Raw genomic sequence first — 8381 nt, 5'->3', positions numbered from 1 at the left:
CGCTCAAGCACGGGCAGCTGCCCCTGCCCGCCCCCTGCCCGGCTCCGGTCGCCAGCCCCAGCCAGCAAAAGCCGCGGTTTCCTTGACAGCCGCGCGGCCTCTCCACAGCGTCCGGGGCGCGCGCGCGGCCGGCGGGAGGCGAGGGCGCAGGCGCGGGCCCGGGCGAGTGGCCGGCGCGAGGCCGCGCGCGCGCCCTCGAGCGCGGTGGGCGGAGGGCTGGAGGGGCGGAGGGAGCGGGGCCGCGAGGGGGCGGGGGGCGGAGAGGGGAGCCCCGGGAGCGCGAGCCGCGGCCGGCTCCGCCGCAGAGCCGAGAGAATCCCGAGTCCCGGCAGCAGGTATGTGTCCTCATAGCTGGCTGCGGCCGGGGCTTCCCCTACCTCACTGCCTGAGTCCTGTGGCCGGGGGGGTGGGGGGGGTTGGGGGCCGGTCAAGGTTTGCAGGGTGCGTGTCCGGGGGGGCTGGGATCTTGCTGCTGACCTTCATCTCCCTGGCCCGGGAAGGCAGGCAAGGATGCGTGGGGCAGCCCTGGGCTTCAGCTCTAGCCTGGGGACCTGCTTCTTGTCACATGCTTCTCATAATTTTTGCGAACTGCCCTGGTTCGGGTCCAGCCGCAGATGCCTTATTTCCCATTCTTTGCTTTCGTGTGCCATCTTGCATTTATTAATAAAACATTCAAGCCCGGGGCGGGGGGGTGTCGGTGCTGCTGGGGGGAACCCCATTGCAGCGCGGCAAGCGGGCGTCTATTTTCGGTTTTCAGAAGTGGTATAGAGGTGGAAATCCCACACCCTTGGGGATTTGTGGCTTGGTTGGTCGTGACCACTTCCTAGTGGGCTTCCCCTGTTTGTCGGGAGATGGCCTAGTGGCAGGATGGGCTGTCTGGAAACGATGGTGGGTTTTCACCATCAGGCCAGAATCTTGTTCAAGGGACAGGTGCAAGATACGGCAGACAGTTCCTTGCTTGCTAACTTGCCAGGGAGGCTTAAACCTAGAAAATTTTCTCCTTGATAGTGAAGAGAAGGCCTTGAACAGAATCTCTGAGACTTGCATACTCAAACTCTTTAAGGTTTTGCATTTGAAGATGACTAAAGCTAGCCACCTGTTGGAAGTCAGACCCCATGAAACCCCTCATAATCTAGCCCACCAATCCCTGTTTCATAGACACCAACACTGAAATAGTGATAGGCCCGTGTGGGTTCCTTCTATCGTCTTTAATGCTGCTTGGCTTTTGTTTCTTTTAAAATAAAACCTACCTATGATTTGATGCCCCTGATATTATAGATTGAAATTATATGATTTGTTTATATTCCATGCACCTAAAACATCGTATCACAAAGACTGAATTTCTCTTTCGTGTGTATGTTACCTATTTCCCTGGCTTTTCACCTTGCTTTGAGCAGTAGTCAGAAAAGTGGGATCTATATGATTGCTTACCTTCCCGCCCCCACCCCCCAAAATATTGTGGTGAAAAGAATTGTAAGACCTAGAAGCATAAAGTGAAAATGGTTATCAGTGACAGCTGGACTGTAATTGCTTCTTGTTTCTAAAGTATAGTCAACGTGCCACATCTAATCACAAGGACACATTTCTTAAATGCTTGTGTGTACCAGGTATGAGCTAAAAGCTATTTGTGCATGATCTTATTTAATCCTCACAACAGACCTTCTATCTCCATGTTGAAGATGAAGAAGCTAAGACTTAGAAAGGTTAACCAACCTGCCCAAGGTCACACAGTCAGGGACAGGATAAGAATGAAAGCTCAAGTGCATCGAATTACTGGCGGTAACCTTTAACCTGGGTGCTATGGCTCCATGTACCTTTTCCTTAAGATCAAGCTTATGCATGAACACACTGGCTTGGGTCTGATTTTCCACTTCACAGATTCCACACCAATGTTGTGGCTTTCCAGTAAGAAAAACTGTTGTTTCAGAATGGATCTGTGTGGAATTTTTCAAGGTGGCACTGAGCCTATAAAAAGTGAGGTCCGAGAGGTGCTTCCATTTCATTCTCCCACACAAGCAGTTAAGTCCAGAAAGTTTGATTCACTTCAGACTTAAACCTATGAAGTGTGTATGTATCAGGTAGAATGAATCACTCCTATTTTCCATTATCGCATCCCATCCTGCCCTTCTTGCTTTGCTGCCCTGCACACTATCTTCTGGTGTCACTGCCAGTCATCAGAGCAACATTACTATCACACATGTGTGTGAGTGCCTAAATGGAATCCATACCAGCCATGGACCATAATCTAGTCTCTCTACAATTGTAGCAATTACTCATTTGAACTTACTGGAATTTGGGCAGTCAAGAAGAGCTGTGTATTTAACATTTTTTTCAAGTACATTATGAGAATGCAACTATTGGATTTTGCTACACATTCTTGGCAGTTCTTATGGACTTAGAAATTGCTATAGTTGCATCAATGGAAAATTTACCTAGTGGAGCTACTAGTATTTATACTCAGGTCACATGGTTGAGATAGTGGTGAAAAAAGTACAGGTGAATACAAAAATTATTTGAAAAGCATATCCCTCGCAAATTAGAGCTTTTAATTATAAATTGATCAATAACATTAAGTAGGAGTATAAGACTCTCTCGTAGATTTTCTTAAAGCTCTATTTTGTTCCTTGGACAATATGACTGGCTTTGGAGCACCATGTTACCTTTTCCATTATACTGTGTTCTGTTGGTGGTAAAGCAATTTGTGTAGCATTGTTGCTTCATAGAAAGCATTCAGTTTTGGAAGAGCACATTGGATGGCACTTATGGAAATGCTGAGATGGGATCTTTCTGCCCTGGGGATTTCTAGTCTATGATCAGATAAACTCAAGATGAGTCCTGGCTCAGCGCCTGTAACTCAGTGGTTAGGGTGCCAGCCGTATACACTGGGGCTGGTGGGCTCGTATCTGCCCTGGGCCTGCTAAACAACAATGACAACTACAAAAAAAAAAAAAATAGCCAGGCATTGTGGGGGGCGCCTATAGTTCTAGCTAGTTGGGAAGCTGAGGCAAGAGAATCACTGAGCCCAAGAGTTAGAGGTTGCTGTGAGCTGTGATGCCACAGCACTCTACTGAGGGTGACATAGTGAGACTCTGTCTCAAAAACAAACAAAAAAAGATGAGTCCTGATGTTACTGGGGAAGAACCAGAAAACAAAGAGAAGTGTTGCTTGATTTCTGGGGAGGAAATGGTTTTCTCTATGAGAAGCATCACTGTCTTCTTCAGTCAGGAATCTCATGATTGAAAGGAGTTCAAGAAATGGACGGTTCTGCTGTCTTCCATTCAAGCAACATTTCATCTGATGCAGAGCTGAGCATACTTTTTGGTGTAAAGACCAATTCAGGGAATGTAAAAATTTTTCTGGACTACATTTTTTTTCTTGAAATATATTGAAACTTGGAAAAACCATATGGGCAACTATAGATGCTTAAGCATTATTTTTTATTCCTTTCACCAAGGGTTTTTTTTTGTGGGGGGTGAGGGAGGACCAAAAGTTTTCCAAGCTATATCACTTGTATGTCTTGTGGTGACTGATTATTATGCACATTTTATTACATTGTTGAGTATGACACTGGAAACTGGGATATTTGTCTTTCCTTGAGGGACCTTGTAAGCTACTTATTTGTGAAATGTAGTTTCTTTCTTGTAGTATCCCTTAATTTAGTACTTTGAAATGACTTTTTTTTTTCCAGTATCAACAATCTTGTATCACAAAAGAAGTTCATAGTCAGCTTACTTTGAAATACTTGATTTTCATCAGTCTCTTTGTTTGCTCCCTGGCAGACACAGTATAAGGGTTTTCATCTTATTTAAAAAGCAGTTCACTTTCTATCACCTTTCAAGCAGAATCAGTTACAATTCACACATGCTGGCCAAGCATGCTGATCGCAGGACCTTTTCCTGTGGTCTAGGTCTCATCTGAGAACGCTAAAGTTCCCTTTGACCCTTTTGTGCTCAGTTTCCCTATGGAGAAGATGTAAGAATTTCTAAAGTTGGATCACAGCAGGCTGGCCTTGAGTGTGGGTGTGGGATGAGATGGAGGCTATTCAGTACTAATATTGGGCAGGACAAGGAGATCCACTCTCCTACATCAATATTAGCCTATGTTGTGATTTCTGTTTGCATATATCATTTGTGCTCATTGTTAAAATGTTCCAACATATAGGAGATAGAAACCCAGTGGTCAAAATCTTTGTTTGATTTTGGTAATCAAAAGGTAATCTTACCTCTTAGTAATAGCCACCATTAATAGTTTGGTATGGATTCCTCCAGATTTTTGAATATGGAAACTAAAATGTTTCTGTTTGCCAACAATACTCTACATATATGCATACAGTTTTGCAGTTTGTTTTCCTTCACTTGGTAATATCTTGAACCTTCTAGAGGCCCTTGACTGACATACTTCTAGATACCTCTAATTCAACCGCAATGGGAGCTAGATGAGAGGAGCCCAGTGACCAGGGGAAGACGAAGGGAACTGATGTTTGGTGGTTTGGAAGTCAGCATGTGCCATGTCCTGTGATAGTTTCACATCCCATATCATTTTCCAATGACTCTTTGTGGTCAACTCTTTACAGAGGAGAGGAGCCCACGGTACATGGCATAAAGAGCAGAGCTAAGATTTGAGCCCAGGTCAGTGTAGCTCAAACTCTGAGCCTTTCCTTTTTCATACTCTGCTTGCAGGATGAAGTATTCTCTGGCCTCTCATCCTGTTCTGCTCCATCCACACAGCCTTCTTGCTAAGCCCCCTGCCTCAGGGCCTTAGCACTTACCTCCTTTAGGCTTTGCTCAAACACTGCTTTAAAACTACCCCTCTCCCACAGGCATTACTGTCCCTCCTCCCAGTCTTGTGTTTTCTTAGCACCTCCTGGCATACTGTATTAATTAGCTGTTAAGTTTATTGTCCGTCTCCCCCACAGAATGAGTGCTCCAGAGACAGGCATTCTGTCTATTTTGTTCACTCCCTTCACCCTGATGCTGTGGAAAAAGAACTGACAAGTCACTTGGCATCTTGAATCTTTCCAGCCTCCCACACTTCTTGTCTTTGTTAGCCCTTCCCATTCCCTGTAGTGAGCAGTGAAACCGATAAAATGCAAAGACTTTATGTGCTGCTCAGGGGAACAGTAAGGGAAGTAGAGAAGAGATCTTGATTGCTAGTATTGGGGACAGAGGAACCTCCCAGGTTGAGTCGGCTTCTGTAAAGATGGAAGGAAAGTCACTGAAGGTTGGGGTGTATGATGAGGCAGCAAAGGGTACAGGGGAGATGGCCTGGGATAGAGAAGAGACCGCTGTGGGGGGTCCCTGTATTGGGATGATGATGTTTTGGAAGACTTGCTAAGGAGAAAAGTCCTGGACTCCTTCAACCAGCCACCAACTTTCCCAGTGGCCTGAGTCCCTAGAAAGATAAAGAATCTATGATCCCTCATGCTGGCTGTTCACACAGGTGGGTTAACCACTGTACTGCCTACATTAGTCTGTTGCATATTTTAAACATCACGTCCCTGTTTAAGCCAGGATCTGAGAGTTCATTGTCAAAGCACTTACCTCATGTGTCTGAGAAGCATCACAGCCAGAGAGTCCTTTGGCCCAAGCAGTCCCAAACTCATATATACACATCTTTCCCACTTCTGTTGTTTCCAGCAATTCTTGGGCTGCTATAGCGTCCTAGGCACTTTGGGGACTGATTCAACCATAGAACACTTTAGAATGGACTACACTGAGGTGCTGAAGGGAGCTATGGTTACAGGAAGAAGCTTTGGAGAACCATGGCTACTGCTGCCTTGGTCTCCTCCTCCCCCTCCCATGTTCCTGCCTCTCCTCCCCTTTCTCCACCCCTCCCCCCCTCCTTTTCTTCTTCCTCTTGCTTCCCCTCCCCCCTCCTCTCACTTGTCCTCTCTTCTGGGTGGCTCTAATTACTGCCCTAGGCAGTCCAAATTACCTACCAAGAGAGGATTTCCCCTTCAAAAAATACAGCCTCCCTAAAACTGCTTTTGATTTGTAATAGAAACTGCTCAGTAGCTAGGACAGAGGCTGATAACTCCAGTTCTCACAGCTCATTAAAACAAAGAATTTTAGGAAGTATTTTTGCCCTTTGCAGCCCAGGTTTTTGGACAGCCAGGCTGCTGTTCTGCAGATTTCAGCGTCAAGCCATAATGCATGCAGTGCTTTAGAAGGCTCTCCCTTGGGCCAAAATGAGTCTGAAGAAGACTTATTTCATCTACAGTTCCCTACACTATCCCACCCTAGTTACAAAACTGCCATTATGTCCGGCCAATATGATGTATATGGTCAAATATCCATCTCCTACAGTGATATCCTTTGAAATAGTTAAATATCTGCATTTTACCTGAATTTGATGCAGTGTTTTTGAAAAACAATTTCTATGACTCTTGCTAATTCTCCTTTAACCATGACTACTAAAATGTGTTAGTTTTCCCCATCAAGGCAAAGAAACGAGGTAAAACACATTGCAATTTTCCAAATAAAGAAAAGATTCCATTGTTTTGGAACAGAATCTCATATGAAAAAACGAAAATTTCTCTCTTAGCTCTCCCCTTTTTTACACTGTCAGTTTCTAACCAGGGCTATCTGCTATTTCTTCCCCTCTTGATGCCCTACAGGGAGCTCCTGTCCTATCTTCTCTACTGAAACAGAACTCTTAAAGGTCACCAGTGATGCCTAATCACAAATCCAACGGGCATTTCTCAGGTTTCGTTCCTGATGGCTCAGCAGCATCTGACCCCACTGACTTCCTTGACTCCTTGAAATGCTCTCTGTTGGCAGCTCCTCCCTAACGGTGTCATATCTTTCTGGTCTGTGTTCTAATCCCTTCAATAGAACATATTTAGGGGCAGTCTAGAAAAGTGGCTCAGAGTGAATCCTGGCTCTGGCACTTGCTAACTGTGTAACTTTGAGTAAGTTATTTGATCCCCCTGTGCCTCAGTTTCTGCATCAGTAAAATGGGGAGAAGAAGAGTAGCTATGCCATAGGGTTGTCAGGAAGAAGATTAAATGAGTTTGCCTACTAAAGAGTAAGCACTCAAGAAATGTCAACTTTTGTCATAACATTCTGTTTAGATACCTTCGGAAGCTCCCTTTTATCTTCAGAATGAAACTCCTAACTCCTAGCTCTGGCAATCACAACCTTTATGATTTAGCTCCCTTTTATTAAATAGTTTACTTACTGCCCTGACTCTTCCCAGTGTGGGCCCACTTCTGAGCCTTTGTCCATCCAGTCCCCCCTCGATCACCTTGACCAGGCTGGGGGGAGCACTCAGGGTCATCCCTGCCCAGGAGAAAACAGGCACAGACTGCCTTGTAATCAAACACAGCCTCCCTCGGGCACGGAGCCTATCTCTCTCAGACAGAGTATAAATTACTTAAGGACACCAGCTGTGATTTATACTTTAAAAAAATATCTTCGTCAGCATTTAGCACTGTACTTTACACATAGTGGGAATTTAACTCATGTCTTTTAACTGCCAAACATCATAGTTTTACTTGGTTCTTCCAAAATTCTTTTTCCTCCTAAATTGGAACCTATATTGATCAGTCCTGGAACCTACATAATCTTGATATGGGAAAATTGAGTCAGCACCACAGGGAGAGTTAACCACGTTAGAACCTTTTTGGAATGAGCAGGGATATATAGAAATCATTAAAATTATGGGAGCACAGGGAATAATTTAATACTTTTAAAAGTAGCTTGAAATCCTACCAACTTTTGAAGCTGTTAGGATTTTTTAAAGTGTTTGGAACTCACTATCCTCAGAGTTAAAATGAGCTCTGAGGGTGAGGTAGCAAAGCTGTCAGCCCTTCAGACATTGTTGTAGGCGTGCTCCTGAGCCACTACGTTCTAGCCCGGCTTGCTTTCTCTTTACTGCCCTGAGAAAGGAGAAAGCAAGCAGGGCTAGAACATAGTGGCTCAGGAGCACGTCCTCTTCCTGGGTGAAGAGGACATTAAAGTTGAATGAAACACAAAAGAGGGGCTGCCTACTTAAAAAAACAGTTAACCCTTGGGGTGGCGCCTGTGGCTCAAAGGAGTAGAACCCCAGCCCCATATGCCTGAGGTGGTGGGTTCAAACCCAGCCCAGGCCAAAAACTGCAAAAAAAAAAAAAGGAAGTCATTAAAAAAAAAAAAACAAAAAACAGTTAACCCCATTAGGCTTTCTGGGTTGTCATGGCAAAGAGGGCCTGTGTTTTCATGAGTATCTGCTATGTCCTGCTGGGGCCATGAGCATCTGCTATGTCCCAGGGTTGTGCTGCCCATGTAACAACTTCTATCTCTCTAACCCCGGAAGCCATTAAGGACCATGTTCTTTGCATCTTGAGATTCTGTAGCAGAGTTTCTCAACCTCAGCACTACTAACAGTAGGTGATTCTTTTT

The 8381-nt window shown here is 45.0% G+C and overlaps 1 protein-coding gene across 1 annotated transcript in view; it reads left to right on the top strand.

Moving 5' to 3' along the window:
• Positions 1–258: 258 nt before the first annotated feature.
• Positions 259–8381, top strand: part of TMEM266 (transmembrane protein 266) — a 124968-nt gene continuing 116845 nt past the window's right edge. Inside the window, exon 1 of the mRNA XM_053594190.1 lies at positions 259–335. The gene's annotated coding sequence lies outside the window, so the exon portion shown is untranslated. The remainder of the gene's footprint in view (positions 336–8381) is intronic.

The sequence above is a fragment of the Nycticebus coucang genome, chromosome 6 (assembly GCF_027406575.1).
Source record: "Nycticebus coucang isolate mNycCou1 chromosome 6, mNycCou1.pri, whole genome shotgun sequence".
In the NCBI taxonomy this organism is placed as follows: Eukaryota; Metazoa; Chordata; class Mammalia; order Primates; family Lorisidae; genus Nycticebus; species Nycticebus coucang.
This window is presented reverse-complemented; position numbering and strand designations above follow the sequence as displayed.